Below are 17,283 nucleotides of genomic sequence, written 5' to 3'. Positions count from 1 at the left end.
TTGTCGCACCCTGGAGTTCCTGCGCGTCCCATCGCCCTGAACTCCCTCCGTGCGTCATGAAGCTGCTTCCCTTCCATGCCCAGCCGTGTTCTTCACAACCGTGCTCCCTGCTCAGCCTGTGTGCCCCTGCGCTCGCCCATGGTGGTGCGTCCCTCTCCCTGGCATTTCCCCAAGTCGCGCCCTTCCTCTGCTCGCTGCAAGAAGCCAAGCTCTCCACCGCCTTGGATTTTTCCTGAAGCACCGCGCCCCTGGTCGAGATCCCCCATGGCGCCCCCTGTGGTCGCGGCCCCCCTGCTTTTCTCTCTCTCTCTCTCCTCCCATGGTGCGCGCAGTCGTGCCCTCTACTCGGATTTCACTTGGCCGCACCCCCTGGTGATTGAGGTTGCCTGTTCTTCTCCCTGCTCGCCCCCTGCTTTTCTCTCTGCTCCTCCGTCCATGGCGCGGCACTCCCTTTGGTCGCGTGCGTCCCTGCTCGCCATGGCCATTGCAGCTTCAAATTCGTGGACGTCGCCCATGGAAGCTCGCCGGACTGTGTCCAAATCTTTCCTGCGTCGGTTGTGGTCTTCAAGCCCCAACGCCGATAAGCTGTCTCGAGTCCTGCCGAAGACAGCCCTGCGCTCATCTCGTGTGGTCGTGCCCAGTCCACGTCAAGCTCCTCCCCTGGAAGCCGTCTTCGAGCACAACCCATGCCAAGTGTTCGATGGAAAGTCTGAACCAATATTCATCATCAATCTGCGATTATCAAATTGTTTTGGTCGTGGTAAGCCGATGAGTAATTCAGGATAGTTTGATCATTGAATAATTAATGTGCTAGTGTGATGCTCACTAGGTGCTTGACAAAATGCCTGAGTTACGAAACCCTCGTTGACTTCGTCGTTCTTGCGATTATCAAGTCAGATTTAGTTATGGTGAGTTATTTCAGTATTCCAGTTAATTAGTTTAATTTGTGGACCGAGTAGAATATAAGTAGGCTTGTGTGATGAAATGTCGTAATCGCTTGTAATGGTGTGTTCATATTTGCGATTAAAAATAATAAAATAAAAATTGTTTGATATAGGAACTAAATTTGAATTGCTACTTTCAGTGAAAAGTATATTGGTAGTACTGCGAATGTATGTTTAACATTTTAGATGTTTAGTCGAAAGTGCTATCAATATTTTCATGAGAATTCCTAGTGTATGGTGAATTTTATGTTTAGTCTTAATAGATATTACATTCTATGTAAATTTCTTAGGTTAATAATTATGTTCTCGCTGTTAGCAGGGCACCACCAGTCCTCTTGTTAATGCTCAACTATTTAATGAATTTCGATAGATGAGTTTAGAATTTTTCAACACTTGACAAATAAGTGTTGTTAGTATTGTTTGTCATGAATTTGGTTTGTTTGGTCGAAGTGGTGACGTGGGGAGATAGGTTTGAGGTATAAATGATGTGAAGAATATGTTAATATAATTGTAGGCATGGTGTGATTCGAATAAAAACACTCTATCTGCTAGGTCATAGAATAATGTGATGTTCATGTATTTGGCATGTTATGCAAATTAATCTGGATAAATGGTTTAGAAAGTTAGTTACGATGCTTCTATCCTTATTCTAAATTTAGATGGCTAATACTAATAAATCTAATTTGTTAATTCCCTAGAGTTGAACGTTAGTTAAGGGGAGTAGAGCGTGTGTATATTTTATTGTTTTGTGATATATGAGATACCTCCAAATAGGCTAGAAAAGTGTAATTATTATAATTAGTCATATATCGCTAGCTAGTACTTGCTTGTGATTGATTATAATGCTTTGTTATAAGTGTTTCATCATCTTCAGTGTAGATTATCTGTCTTATGCTATTCCTCTGTATATTCATACATGTGCATTGTTTATCCCATGAGGTATGTTAATTAATCATGTGATGCGGAGGACCAAAGCTGAGTCGACCACAAGAGGATGGAAAGCATGAGCTTCTCCACAAGATGATGTTGATGGACGAAACTGAAGATGGACAGACGAAGCAAGTATCAGAACAAAAGGATGATCATCAAGTGATCGTCAGCTAACAAACACTAACGTAGTGTTTATTCCAGGCAAGCCTCGGTGCATTTGCCACCTCCTTGCTGTTTTAAAATCTTTATCACCTTGTTTGATGCATTAAGTGATAGGAGTTGTGTGCTAAACAATTGATGCATTTCCTTCCTTGGAAAATTGATTACCCTTCCTTGATACCCTTTTACTAAAATGATTTTTATGATGCTTAGCGTTGCTTTAGAAAAACAAAATGTTTTGTTTTAAAACAGATTGTGATGCTTCAAATTGGATGGGAATTTTTACAAAGAAAAGACTTATGATGGTGGATCCATCACGACCGTGATGGGTTCAACATCTGAAAAGATGTACCTCTGTCAGGTACCAAACTTTGGGTTTTAAATAATAAAGCTGAGACCGGACGGGTGACTTGCACAAGAAGGAAGTCTCGGTGTAGTGTCTCTGTTTCAGTCGATTAAGGACCGTACCGATGTAGGCTTGATGATTGAGGACCTTTAAACTGGCCACATGCCTCGTCATGGGTAAGCTTTGCCTCGGGCAGACCAATACCAGAAAGGCCAACACACAATGGGAGTGGAGAGATGGCGAGAGTAGCGTGTACCCTTCGTGGCAAGAGGCTAGACGGTGGTGTATCTATGGTCTCAGTTGGCGTGAACCCGATCTGGTCTTGAGAAACCCGGTGGCGAGTTGACATATGCAAGGGTTAAGTGCTACATATGTCGTGTGGTTGGAGATCCCCAGCTAGGTATTAATCGATTCAGATCGCCGTTACTTCTCGGACATGAAGACTTGGTCACTGTCCTACACATAGCAATCCAGTGAACTGAAGGGATGAGAAAAAACGGCTAGTATAGGCCAAGTGCTTGAACTAGGATAGAAAGAACTCTAGATGCAGGTAACTTTACTTAACTTGACAAGTAAAAATGGATTTTTAAGGATCCACTCATAGTAAGCTTTTCTGCAAATAGAGTCTTTGATTCTTGATAAGACATACCTTGATTCCCAACAGCCAGCATATCCTTGAGAGTCTTTTTCTTTAGACGGGTAAGACTTGCGAAGGTACACTTCGTACTCAGGGTTTTCGAACCCATGTTGTTGCAGGTACTAGATTTGTAATGCTGTTGATGGTGCTAAGTAACTCTTCTATACTTCTTATTGAGGATGGTCACTTAAGCTACCATATATTTCAAAATTATAAATAATTTATAACATTTCAAAGTATATTTCTTTGAATCAGTTTGTAACCACTCCGATAAATATAATGTAAATTTGTTGTAATTTGTAACTTTTGTAATAAAGAAATTCCACTGCAAAAATGTTGGTGTGTGATTTGTGTTTACTTAATTTCGCGTTCCTGGTTGTAAGTGGTTTATCCGGGGTCCTTGGGACACTCAGACAGATCATGTTATGTTATCTGGTGCACATGCATAGCCGTCTGAGGTCTTTGAGATAAGGGCAGGTGCATGTGGGCCCAAAAACTTGGGAGGTTCTACCACAGCTGGTATCGGAGCAGGATTAAGTATAATACGGTCACATACATACTTTCAAAACAAAGTTTTGGTTTTAGAAATTCTATTTTCAACTAAACACATTGTTTGGTTTTGAAAAACAGATTTGAAAAACTTTAATGCTAGCGACATCCTCTGTTAAGCCCTAAAATTAAGGAGTATCTGGTGGCTTAGATTAAAACACTAACCCACAACTGGGGGAAATATTGCTTACATGTGTAATGTTATTTTTGAGGCCATTTAATTTTGAATGGATCGACGCTCAGGAAAGGTGAGATGTGAGAGCATGACCGAACAAACGTTGGTCTAGGGAAGAGCATGAAAAGCGCTTGAATATATACATGTTACACATATGTATATATGAAGGTTGCGATGTGGAGTAATTAATTTTCTGGGATTCAGTACCCCATGGATGTGTATGGGTATACAGACATGGGAATACTGAGAAGTGTAATGTACTTGCAATGACACACCTACGCTCAGGTAAGAAGGTGAGTGTGGCGGAACCGCCTGAATTATTCCAGCTTAAGTGCCCAAATCGCACCCTTAAAGGCAACGACACACTTAAATCGGAATAACCCGTCAGTCTCTCGGATCTAGTCCGATAAAGCCACTTATCCAGGATCGAATACCACTAGCTCACTCGAAGGTGAGGCACAGAGAAATACAATAAAGCATAATACCACAAATTTAAGAAGTATCATTAGTGATTACATTATCAGAGTTTCAAAAATAATAACCATAAATTTTAATGCAGCGGAAATAACTAACGGAGAAAATCGAGTAACATGGCGAAGCCTAGCCACGCTACTCATCCTGGTCCTCTCTTGCGGAAGCAGTAACCCTCTCCACCGTCTATCCCGGTGGCAGGGATGAAGGCCAAGTCACACCAGCAACCAATCATCCTAAGGAGTACCTACAAAAATTATGCCACAAGCAAGGCTGAGTATATTAATACTCAGCTAGACTTACCCGGTGTGAGGAGTCTACTCCTCTACCTCTAGACCATGCAGCTGTTTGGCTGAGGGGTTTGTTTTTCCAAAAGCACTAGCTGAGTCTAAAAACAAGTTTTAACTTTTCAAGTTTTAGTGTAATCCTTTAGACTAGATGAATACCTAGCTATTCATACATGGTGTCAAACATTATTTCAATCAATATCCTTTGACTGTCACCTTATTCCACTTCTTACTCAATGCAGTACAATGGATCAAGCAGTCTCATTAGCTGCGAGAAGCAGACGATTCGAATCGAGTTTTTAACCTTGCAAGGTAAACCTAAACACACGACGTGGCGAGGCACTCCGTCCCCACACACATCAACCGTCCCCATCGATTCCACGTCAACAGAAAGGGGCTCACCGCCTTGGCGTACAATGCCTCACTGACCCCGACTGCCGTCGTGCGGTGACCGCACTTGTACCTACCATAACCGGAATGGGAGACCATGTCTCAGGTCGCATGAGGAGGGCAATCTGCGGGCAGGTTCACTTAGGTACTAGGCTTGTCGATTTACCATATTTCTCGACATGTGTTTAGTACGTTCAAACACTTGACACAGGTACCACACCTTAATCCTTATTCCAATTTCGTCTCGTAGACAACGCATCCCCATGGATCCGTGTCCACAGACCATCATCATTCCGTTATCAAAATGGATACAACCAAATCCTGACCTCGCGCGAGTGCTAGAAAAATCACTCGACTTCTACCGAGATCCCTAATTAGCGAAGCAGCTACTCGACCTAGCATACTAGTATCCATCTCAAAAGTAATCCTGAAATCATGCAACTAGGGTTTCATGCAACTCCTACACTTAAGTGCACAGTACAAGCCTACAAACATTAAGTGCAGTAAAATAGCATATTTAATGGTTATGCATAAAACCGGAGCTTGCCTAGAATTCAACACTTAGATAGTGTTTGCTGGGGGATACTCGCTTGGCGAGCAGCCACTAGTTATGTCCATCCTTTTTTAGGTCGTCCACCAACTGCATCTTGTGGTTGGCACCACATCACTTGCACGATCATCATCTCTCGGTCCTAAATGAGATGCAGGATGCATATGTATGAATATAATGAAAAATACCACAAGATATACAAAGACATAGTGGCGAACTAACATTAAATTGGAAGACACCATAAACAACCACACGTTGGCATTAGTTATCTACACGTCATCAGGCATACGTAGTCACTACCACTAGAAAGTTGACGACACTTACTATACTTAACCAACACAAACATGACATCACAAGTATGAGCATTTTTTTAATTTGCTACGGCTTTTCATTAGTTCTTCTATTAATCAGACAAAATCATCCCAACACAAATTTAACAGAGGGCATATGCATCAATGTCTACGGAACCCCTATATCACAATCAACTAGAGAAAGAAACATATAAAACAGGACATACATGTTATCTCAAGCTTAGCCGTTACATGTCTAACTAAGCATTTTTAGCCAAAAGGGTGAACTAAACAATTAAATGCGCACTTGCAGATTTTTGGACTGCAGCACAACAGTTACTCGTTTTAATCATAACTCTTCAAATATTAATCCAAAATAGCAAAGTAGGACTTTCTGGAAAGCTTAAAAAGTGAACTACAACTTTGGTATTTTTACCTCAACATGATTCGACACTTAGCAAGGTCAAAAAGTGTTAACACAACAGCACTGTCCAGATTTGGACAGATTCAGACTTGTGACTTTAAAAATTCACAACTAAGATTTAGGCATCCAAATAATTTGATCCTAGACTTTCTGGAAAGCTAATGAAATTGTCAACAAAATATTTATAAACATCTCTGGTTGATTTAATATGTATCAAGGGTAAAATACACTACGAAGGCTTTACTGTCCAAAATTGGGCAGATTCAGTCTTTACACTTTAAACATCCATAACTTAATCTTCAGACCACCAAAAAGAGTGATCCAAGACTTTTTGGAAAGCTTGGCAAAAGAACTACATAACTTTTATAATCACCAAGAAGTGATTCTATGCTTAACTGAATCAAACAATACAGTTTTCGAAATCTGTTCTAACAGTGGACATAACACATCAACCAGAAGTAGACTTACTAATGTTTTTCCGTGTCATTTCGAGCACTAGAAGTACCATACTCAATTAACAACGCATTCTCTATGATAATCAATATCGAAGTGATTTTCACCCAATAGTTTGCATTTTAACTTAGACATCACATGAGCACTACTACTTTTCATCCGCGACCATAACCATACGCATTTAGACGACAACAAGCAATTCATTGTGACTACGAGCTTAACTAAAGCCATCTAACAAGTTGGTTAACCAAGGCAACAACCTAGGCCGCTATACAACATACTTGTCGACTAGCCTATTATTATCGAAATCCAAGACACAACATGTATATAACAATCACTTAACGCAATCGACTTCTGCTTAACACGAGTTGGCTAATGGCGTGACTATTTCCCAATTACCAACATACACCACCTTTCGCCATTTTTGGATAACCTGCGCGATACACAGCTATTGTAATACATCTCAAGTTCATTCAACCCCATCAGTAGAGCACTAGCACATTTCAGAAAATTTTGCTGAGACTACGACGACAAGACATCGATCTTATCATGCACATAAAAGCATCACAAGCGTGTTTACGGAACCTATCAGTTAACTTGATCGACACACTACCCATGTTCTTTGCCTTTCAAAATTTATCGCACAACAGGAATGATCCCCATTTGCCAATGACACCAACGATACCTACTGACCTATTATTCACTACATGAACACAGTTACACGCCGCACACTAGTTTCTAACATGATTCTCACATAACTCGTAATTCAACTACTCACTAACAATAAATCACGCACGACAACTACCAAATCAACCGATTTATTTATTTGGAACACCGCCTGCCTAGCGTACCACTAGTACCGCACATTTTGACTCAAGCTCAATAATACATCCTTTATTCGATTATACAACAACGACCTAAGCGTCGTGTTACCCAATGCATACATTTTTCCTCGTCGCGAGTATAACCATATTAAGGCATACACCCGCACACCTCAATCAAATATTTTACGCCACCACTACAATAACACACCATGACACACACACCTACGTGTACTAATTCAATCCTCACATAACTTGTATTTCCAAACTTACTCATCACATAAATTTCTATCGATCCATTTCTCACAACATAACCGGCATTTTAAAATTATCCTCACAGCAAACCACACATCAATACATTCTTATCGAAACTTAAAAACATCCGAGCCCTATTTCTAACTCGTTTTCTTTCGCCACAAACTTCAATCCATACCAATACATTTTTTAAACATATACACACACATGCACAACATCGACCAATTTATACGAATCATAAACCACCAATCTCTAACTCAAAATCATGAACACAACCATACTATGACCTACCACCGAAACATTTCAACCATGTTTATATAATTTATTAACCGAGTCAATCGAGAGCGACATGCATCGGCTCACCATAAACAAACCCAATCGATGTTTGTAAGAACGATGGCGATTCTGATTTGTGCATCGCTCCAAACATCGATGAGTGTTGGGTGGCTTGCCTTCTCCTCCACGCAAAACACGGGGTTCCTCTCCTCCACAAAACAAAACAAAACAGCACACAATTAATCACATGAAAACAATGTCGATGCGGAATCGAATAAGGATCGTCGCGGTCTCACCGGGGGTGAACGACGACGACGTTGGGGCTACGCAAAAACAGCAAACACCCGGCGGGCATCACGGCGTGCTGTCCACTGGCTTCACAAAACAGCGAGTCGACATCGCGCGGAGATGTCGGGGCTGCTGCGCTCTGCGCAGAACACAATATTTCCCACGGGCATTCCGTCGAACAGCCAAGGGGGAAGATTGCAGGGGGGCGCCATGGACGACGGCGAGCTCGCTGCAGCTGCTGTTTTGTGGGGAAGAGAGGAAGAGCAGGGGCCTAGGTCTGGGCGGCATTGCTCCTGCTGCTTTCCATGGGAGAAAAAAAAGTAGGGTGTAGGAAACAGCAGCCATGGACAGGGAAAGTGGAGGTCGGCCATGGGAGGTCTCACTGGGGGGAGGCGCCGAGGGAAAAGGTGGCGCCCTGGGAGGGGAAGAGCCGAGCTCCCTGCTGCAGGGCTCGAGCGCCATGGGAGAAGGACCTGCTGGCAGCCATGGGAACCAGGGAGGAGGAAAAGGGGGCGCCCGCCGCTGCTGCGCGAGGGAGAAGGTGCAGGGGGTGTCGAGGAAGCTGGAGCCCAGGGGGAGAAGGGGAGGACGCCATGGGAGGAGAGGGAGCTCCCTGCGTGCTGCCGTGTGGGAGGAGAAGCGCGGGCTACTGTCGTGAGGAAGAAAGAGACAGGGAAAAAAAGAAGGTGGCGGCTAGGGGGATAGATGAATAAAAGCCAATTTGCAAGGGAGAGGGCTCCTATTTATAGAGAAGCCCTAAGGTTAGGGTTTTTAAGTGGGCTGGGCTGGGCTGGCCCAAAACACTCAATCGGGCTGCGCTATTTATTTTTTTGGAATAAAAATGCTCCTACGGAATTCGTCTGTACGCAGAACAGAGTGAATTAGAGTTCGGACGAACGGAAGATTGAGCGATTAATTCGGCCGAGAGTCTGATCTGACTTCTCCCGGAAATAATTCCTCGTGCACAAATATAAATAAAAGACTTGAGGTCGATCGGCTTCGGATTCGGCATAGAAATAAAGCGAGTTGGATTAATGAAAATTGTGGCCGATGTTGATTTTCGAATTTCGGATCGAACACAGAGGTAATAAGCCGAGTCGGATAAGACTTTATTTGAGGACAACGCATTGGAGATTTCGCTTTGAAATTTTCTCGCGCACTATTTTAGAAACAATGTTTCTCTCAAACTTTTGATCGGCCTTGGATTTTTAGTCGGAGAAGGCGAATCGTGACATTTTAAAATCGCTGCCGGAGTGGGTTTTGAATTCGGTTCAGACGCAACGGTGCTAGGCTGAGTCGAGTAAGAATTAATTAGAGGACGACATACTGAGTATTCCGTTTGAGAGTACGGATTTGGATTAAATTTTGGACATACATCGAAGGTCGAGGAATCAGATTCGTACACAGCTCGACTAGCAACTGTCGAGCGCTGGATTAAATGAGCTTTAGACGAGATTGATAAATTGAGATTGATTATCGAGTTTGCATTCGTGACGAGAATTAAAAGTTTTAACATACTCTAAAATTGATAATCCGAGGTTTGGATAAATCTCCCGACATAACACGAAATAGACACCTGGGGTGTCACAGCCTTTCCCATTAAAAGAATCTTGTCCCGAGATTCGAATGAGGATCTTCAAGGGTGGAGAAGCATGTAACTCCAAGGCTGGAGATATATGCAAATTTATGAGAAGGGATCTAACAAGATATTGATGACAGATTTGGATAGAATATCGTGACATATTGAGATAAAATGTAGCGATCACTTTGAGAGAATGTCCACAAAAGATAGCACATCGATATAGTCCCATAATGGATCACGACTATTAACCGCGATACCAGTGTGTGCCGAGCAGCTCAACCATGTGTGCACCATAGTAGGCTCTCGGTTTGGTTGTGGCACCATCAGTCGTTAGTCATAACACCATTACCATACGCAACCGATGAGAAATCCATATAGCATAGATAGATGGAGCCCATGATAGTATGGCTCAGAAAATAAGAATGTGACCGGAGTTGAAGTAGAGATTGCTGGCGAAAGAGCATCACATGAGAATTTTCTTCAACTCAGAGAACTATTTTATGATCAACACGGAGATTATCAGGCCAGAGATTAGTATGATATGGGATATGAGAAGGAAGCACTCAAGAGATCATGTTGATGAACTTGTAGAGACATGAGAGAACCACAAGATGACAACAAAAATCCCTTGAACCAAATGGATACACTGTTTAGAGATAAAATTGATAAAACAACGTCATAATCCTCGGAGAAGGGGTATGAGAATGACCATAATTGAGAGATTTAGGTAGATCAACATCTGATACTTGAGAACGAGTTATAGCAGATATCTAGATAGTAGGGCAGGATCAATAGGGGATCCGGAGATTCGGATGATAAGCCACAACACGATTCACAAAGGAAAAGAAAAGATTACTAGATCTAGGTGAAAAAGAGAGGTCATCAAGCAAGATCAGCTAGGATGATCAACAGAAATGCTAGGAAGTTTTAGGGGGCAAGGATTTATGGAATGAAACATGGCCTTGATAGGGTTTGTGCAACTAGACACCAAACAACAATTTTTTTGACGTAACAAGTGCACAAGGAGACTTGGGTTGGTCTAGCGGTTAAGCTATGGGGGTCTACAAGTTGTGTAGGTGCAACTTCAGGGTAAAACACACAAGGGTTAGAAAATACCCACATAAGAATGAAAATATTTTTTGAGGTTTCACTTGTTAAACTCAAGGTTGTTTGGATGGGGGTCTTTTTATGAACAGAACAAGCAACAATTTTTTTTACAAAAAGGGTTGAACATTTACAATACCACCTAGATAGCAAGGCAAGAGAAACACATAACACAACCTAGCAAGACTTACTAATTAGGCAAGAGATAAGGCATTTTTTGCAGTTCATAGCAATACAACACAATATTCACAATTTCTTATTATTGGAATAAAGGTGAGAGAAGCATGTTGGTGCACAAGAGACAATTATAATGCAAGAATCATGATGCATGCTCATTCTAGTCGTCTTCTCAGACCTAACTATTTTTTTGGGTGCTTCTACAGCATCCTTCCTATTAGTAGTAGTAGTAGTAGTAGCCTTTATGTCCTATATAAATATAGCCACCTAGCTAGCTACCCATCTATCTCCTAAGGTTTCACGTCCTAGGTCTATCCTTATCGTCCTGACATCTATCCAACTTTAGTTTCTAAGCAAGTTTTAATTTAGAAAAGGTTGGAATCATGACTTATTGACTTCTCTTTAATGGTATTCGCTTCGATACCAGCTGTGGCGGAACCGCCTGAATTATTCCAACTTAAGTGCCCAAATTGCACCCTTAAAGGCAATGACACACTTAAATCGGAATAACCCGTCAGTCCCTCGGATCTAGTCCGATAAAGCCACTTATCCAGGATAGAATACCACTAGCTCACTCGAAGGTGAGGCACAGAGAAATACAATAAAGCATAATACCACAAATTTAAGAAGTATCAATAGTGATTACAATATCGGAGTTTCAGAAATAATAACCATAATTTTAATGTAGCGGAAATAACTAACGGAGAAAACCGAGTAACATAGTGAAGCCTGGCCACGCTACTCCTCCTGGTCCTCTCCTGCGGAAGCAGTAACCCTCTCGACCATCTATCCCGGCGGCAGGGATGAAGGCCAAGTCACACCAGCAACCAATCATCCTAAGGAGTACCTGCAAAAATTATGCCACAAGCAAGGCTGAGTATACTAATACTCAGCTAGACTTACCCGGTGTGAGAAATCTACTCCTCTACCTCTAGACCATGTAGTTGTTTGGCTGAGGGGTTTGTTTTGCCAAAAGCACTAGCTGAGTCTAAAAACAAGTTTTAACTTTTCAAGTTTTAGTGTAATCCTTTAGACTAGATGAATACCTAGCTATTCATACATGGTGTCAAACATTGTTTCAATCAATATCCTTTGACTGTCACCTTATTCCACTTCTTACTCAATACAATACAATGGATCAAGCAGTCTCATTAGCTGCGAGAAGCAGACGATTCGAATCGAGTTTTTAACCTTGCAAGGTAAACCTAAACACACGACGTGGCGAGGCACTCCGTCCCCACACACATCAACCGTCCCCATCGATTCCCCGTCAACAGAAAGGGGCTCACCGCCTTGGCGTACAATGCCTCACTGACCCCGACTGCCGTCGTGCGGTGACCGCACTTGTACCCACCATAACTGGAATGGGAGACCACATCTCAAGTCACGTGAGGAGGGCAATATGTGGGCAGGTTCACTCAGGTACTAGGCTTGTCGATTTACCATATTTCTCGACATGTGTTTAGTATGTTCAAACGCTTGACAGAGGTACCACACCTTAATCCTTATTCCAATTTCGTCTCGTAGACAACGCATCCCCTTGGATCTGTGTCCACAAACCATCATCATTCTGTTATCAAAATAGATACAACCATATCCTGACCTCGCGCGAGTACTAGAAAAATCACTCGACTTCTTCCGAGATCCCTAATTAGCAAAGCAACTACTCGACCTAGCATACTAGTATCCATCTCAAAAGGAATCCTGAAATCATGCAGCTAGGGATTCATGCAACTCCTACACTTAAGTGCACAGTACAAGCCTACAAACATTAAGTGCAGTAAAATAGCATATTTAACGGTTATGCATAAAATCGATGCTTGCTTGGAATTCAACACATAGATAGTGTTTGCTGTGGGATACTCGCTTGGCGAGCAGCCACTGGGTATGTCCATCCTTCCTTAGGTCGTCCACCAACTATATCTTGTGGTTGGCACCACATCACTTGCACGATCATCATCTCTCGGTCCTAAATGAGAAGCAAGATGCATATGTATGAATATAATGAAAAATACCACAAGATATACAAAGACACAGTGGCGAACTAACAATAAATTGGAAGACACCATAAACAACCACACGTTAGCATTAGTTATCTACACGTCATCAGGCATACGTAGTCACTACCACTGGAAAGTTGACGACACTTACTATACTTAACCAACACAAACATGACATCACAAGTATGAGCATTTTTTAATTTGCTACGGCTTTTCATTAGTTCTTCTATTAATCACACAAAATCATCCCAACACAAGTTTAACAGAGGGCATATGCATCAATGTCTACAGAACCCCTATATCACAATCAACTAGAGAAAGAAACATATAAAACAGGACATACATGTTATCTCAAGCTTAGCTGTTACAAGTCTATGTCCGTTAAGTGCTAATTAAGCATTTTTAGCCAAAAGGGTGAACTAAACAATTAAATGCGCACTTGCAGATTTTTGGACAGCAACACAGCAGTTAATCGTTTTAATCATAACTCTTTAAATATTAATCTAAAAATAGCAAAGGAGGACTTTTTGGAAAGCTTTAAAAATTCACAACTAAGATTTAGGCATCCAAATAAATTGATCCTAGACTTTTTGGAAAGCTAATGAAATTGTCAACAAAATATTTATAAACATCTTCGGTTGATTTAATATGTATTAAGGGTAAAATACACTATGAAGGCTTTGCTGTCCAAAACTGGGCAGATTCAGTCTTCACACTTTAAACATCCATAACTTAATCTTCAGACCACCAAAAAGAGTGATCCAAGACTTTTTGGAAAGCTTGGCAAAAGCACTACATAACTTTTATAATCACCAAGAAGTGATTCTATGCTTAACTGAATCAAACAATACAGTTTTCGAAATCTGTTCTGACAGTGGACATAATATAGCAACCAGTTTGTAAAATTCATAACTCTTAAACTATCAGGCCTATGGTTATGAAATTTTAACACAAGCAATATAAGAAAAACATCTACAACTTTATTATAACGACCATGAACTGATTGCAACATTAAATTAAGCAAACAATGCAGTTTCTGAAATCTGTGCAGAAAGTGGACAAATTCAGTTACCGAATTTGCGAAAAGTATAACTCCCAAACGATCAGACTTATGACTGTCAAATTTTAACGCAAGTAAGATAATAAAGTTATCTACAATATTGCTTTTCTACAGAAAACATAATTTAGTCCATCAAACATACAACACGAGGAATTCACTGCGTGCAGTCCAAAACGACAACTAATAATTTCCAGCCCCTATTTACTTCAAGAATTGTCGCGTTTTAGAGACTTGAATTATTCTAACACTTTACCATTTGTTAGAGTTAAATTAATCAAATGGGGACTAACAAGTAGACTTACTAATATTTATCCGAGTCATTTCGAGCACTAGAAGTACCATACTCAATTAACAACGCATTATCTACGATAATCAATATCGAAGCGCTTTTCACCCAATAGTTTGCATTTTAACTTAGACATCACATAAGCACTACTACTTTTCATCCGCGACCATAACCATACGCATTTAGACGACAACAAGCAATTCATCGTGACTACGAGCTTAACTAAAGCCATCTAACAAGTTGGTTAACCAAGGCAACACCCTAGGCCGCTATACAACATACTTGTCGACTAGCCTATTATTATCGAAATCCGAGACACAACATGTATATAACAATCACTTAACGCAATCGACTTCTGCTTAACACGAGTTGGCTTATGACGTGACTATTTCCCAATTACCAACATACACCACCTTTCGCCATTTTTGGATAACCTGCGCGACACACAGCTATTGTAATACATCTCAAGTTCATTTAACCCCATCAGTAGAGCACTAGCACATTTCAGAAAATTTCCTGAGACTACGACGACAAGGCATCGATCTTATCATGCACATAAAAGCATCACAAGCGTGTTTACAGAACCTATCGGTTAACTTGATCGACACACTACTCATGTTCTTTGCCTTTCAAAATTTATCGCACAACAGGAATGATCCCCATTTGCCAATGACACCAACGATACCTACTGACCTATTATTCACTACACGAACACAATTACACGTTGCACACTAGTTTCTAACATGATTCTCACATAACTCGTAGTTCAACTACTCACTAACAATAAATCACGCACGACAACTACCACATCAACCGATTTATTTATTTGGAACACCGCCTGCCTAGCGTATCACTAGTACCCCACATTTTGACTCAAGCTCAATAATACATCCTTTATTCGATTATACAATAGCGACCTAAGCGTCGTGTTACCCAATGCATACATTTTTCCTCGTCACGGGTATAACCATATTACGGCATATACCCGCACACCTCAATCAAATATCTTACGCCACCACTACAATAACACACCACGGCACACACACGCCTATGTGTACTAATTCAATCCTCACATAACTTGTATTTCCAAACTTACTCCTCACATAAATTTCTATCGATGCATTTCTCACAACATAACCGGCATTTTAAAATTATCCTAACAGCAAACCACACATCAAATACAATCTTACCGAAACTTAAAAACATCCGAGCCATATTTCTAACTCGTTTTCTTTCGCCACAAACTTCAATCCATACCAATACATTTTTTACACATATACACACACATGCACAACATCGACCAATTTATACGAATCGTAAACCACCAATCTCTAACTTGAAATCATGAACACAACCATACTATGACCTACCACCGAAACATTTCAACCACGTCTATATAAGTTATTAATCGAGTCAATCGAGAGCGACATGCACCGGCTCACCATAAATAAACTCAATCGGTGTTTGTGAGAATGATGTCGATTCCAATTTGTGCATCGCTCCGAACATCGACGAGCGTTGGGCGGCTTGCCTTCTCCTTCACGCAAAACACGGGCTTCCTCTCCTCCACAAAACAAAACAAAACAAAACAGCACACATACACAATTAATCACTGGAAAACAACGCCGATGCGGAATCGAATAAGGATCGTCGTGGTCTCACCGAGGGTGAACGACGACGACGTTGGGGCTGCATAAAAACAGCAAACACCCGACGGGCATCACGGCGTGCTGTCCACTGGCTTCACAAAACAGCGAGCAGACAGAGCGTGGAGATGTCGGGGCTGCTGCGCACAACACAATATTTCCCACGGGCATTCCGTCAAATAGCCAAGGGGGAAGATTGCAGGGGGGCGCCATGGACGACAGCGAGCTCGCTGCGGCTGCTGTTTTGTGGGGAAGAGAGGAGTAGCAGGGGCCTAGACCCGGGCGGCATTGCTCCTGCTGCTTTCTATGGGAGAGAAAAAAAGTAGGGCGCATGGAACAACAGCCATGGACAGGGAAAGTGGAGGTCGGCCATGGGAGGTCTCGCTGGGGGGAGGCGCCGAGGGAAAAGGTGGCGCCCTGGGAGGGGAAGAGCCGAGCTCCCTGCTGCAGGGGCGCCGAGCACCATGGGAGAAGGACCTGCTGGCAGCCGTGGGAACCAGGGAGGAGGAAAAGGGGGCGCCGGGTGCTGCTGCGCGAGGGAGAAGGAGAAGGGGGCGTCGAGGAAGTTGGAGTCAAGGGGGAGAAGGGCAGGACGCCATGGGAGGAGAGGGAGCTCCCTGCGCGCTGCCGTGTGGGAGGAGGAGCGCGGGCTGCTGCCGTGAGGAAGAAAGGGACAGGGAAAAAAAGGAGGTGGTGGCTAGGGGGGTAGATGAATAAAAGCCAATTTGCAAGGGAGAGGGCTCCTATTTATAGAGAAGCCCTAGGGTTAGGGTTTCTTAGTGGGCTAGGCTGGGCTGGCCCAAAACACTCAGTCAGGCTGCGCTATTTATTCCTTTGGAACAAAAATGCTCCTGTGGAATTCGTCTGTACGCAGAACAGAGTGAATTAGAGTTCGGACGAACGAAAGATTGAGCGATTAATTCGGCCGAGAGTCTGATTTGACTTCTCCTGGAAATAATTCCTCGTGCACAAATAAAAATAAAAGACTTGAGGTCGATCGGCTTCGGATTCGGCATCGAAATAAAGCGAGTTGGATTAATGAAAATCTTGGCCGATGTTGATTTTCGAATTTCGGACCGAACACAGAGGTAATAAGCCGAGTCGGATAAGACTATATTTGAGGACAACACATTGGAGATTTTGTGTTGAAATTTTCTCGCGCACTATTTTAGAAACAATGTTT

At 42.2% G+C, this 17,283-nt stretch overlaps 1 long non-coding RNA gene across 1 annotated transcript; it reads right to left on the bottom strand.

Moving 5' to 3' along the window:
- Window positions 1-12,899: 12,899 nt before the first annotated feature.
- Window positions 12,900-16,819, bottom strand: LOC118476927 (uncharacterized). Its single transcript, XR_004857785.1, has 2 exons — window positions 15,897-16,819; window positions 12,900-13,077 (listed from the first exon to the last, which is right to left on the bottom strand). It is a non-coding gene; the product is annotated as an uncharacterized lncRNA (long non-coding RNA).
- Window positions 16,820-17,283: the final 464 nt, after the last annotated feature.

Source organism: Zea mays, chromosome 4, assembly GCF_902167145.1.
Source record: "Zea mays cultivar B73 chromosome 4, Zm-B73-REFERENCE-NAM-5.0, whole genome shotgun sequence".
Classification (NCBI taxonomy): domain Eukaryota; kingdom Viridiplantae; phylum Streptophyta; class Magnoliopsida; order Poales; family Poaceae; genus Zea; species Zea mays.
Note: the sequence above shows the minus strand (reverse complement) of the source record. Positions and strands in the feature narration are given on the sequence as shown.